The sequence below is a fragment of the Colobus angolensis genome, unplaced genomic scaffold (genome assembly GCF_000951035.1).
Source record: "Colobus angolensis palliatus isolate OR3802 unplaced genomic scaffold, Cang.pa_1.0 Scaffold242, whole genome shotgun sequence".
NCBI classification, from domain to species: domain Eukaryota; kingdom Metazoa; phylum Chordata; class Mammalia; order Primates; family Cercopithecidae; genus Colobus; species Colobus angolensis.
In genome coordinates, this window is record NW_012115622.1 from 271,544 (window position 1) to 272,079 (window position 536).

Below are 536 nucleotides of genomic sequence, written 5' to 3' on the forward strand. Positions count from 1 at the left end.
GCCAGGCTGGTCTTAAACTCCTGACCTCGTGATCCGCCTGTCTCAGCCTCCCAAAGTGCTGGGATTACAGGCTTGAGCCACCGCGCCCGGCTACCTCAGATTATTTCAATGTATGGCCAATGTTGAGAAGCACGATGTGAGTGAATCTGCTCTACAGGGGACCCTCCAGAGAGGGGGATCAGCGCGACCGCTGCCTTAGCCCCTCTGCACCCTGCGCAGCAATCATGCTAGAGCAGAGGGCAGATGGACGAGGTCCTGGCTCCACATCTCGGGCAAGCAGCAAAATGTCCAGCCTAAAGCTCTCCAAACTACAGACAGGTCCTGGGAAGAAAGGCAACACGAAGGGCTGTCCCTGTGGTTTCGCAATGATTCATTCAATTACAGGCATTTCTTGGATGGGAAAAAGGAGAGAGCACAGGGCAGGAAAAGAATTATGGAAAGAGACAGAGAGAGAGAGTGCATTGTGTGAGTGTTGGTGGAAGGAGAGGTGTGTACGCATGTGTACTGCCCACTGACTTACTGCTTATCTTACTTTG

The 536-nt window shown here is 52.8% G+C and overlaps 1 protein-coding gene across 1 annotated transcript in view; it reads right to left on the reverse strand.

The window, feature by feature from the left end:
- USP18 (ubiquitin specific peptidase 18) overlaps positions 1 to 536 on the reverse strand; it is a 48,334-nt gene that overhangs the window by 34,159 nt on the left and 13,639 nt on the right. The gene's annotated exons all lie outside the window — the stretch shown is intronic.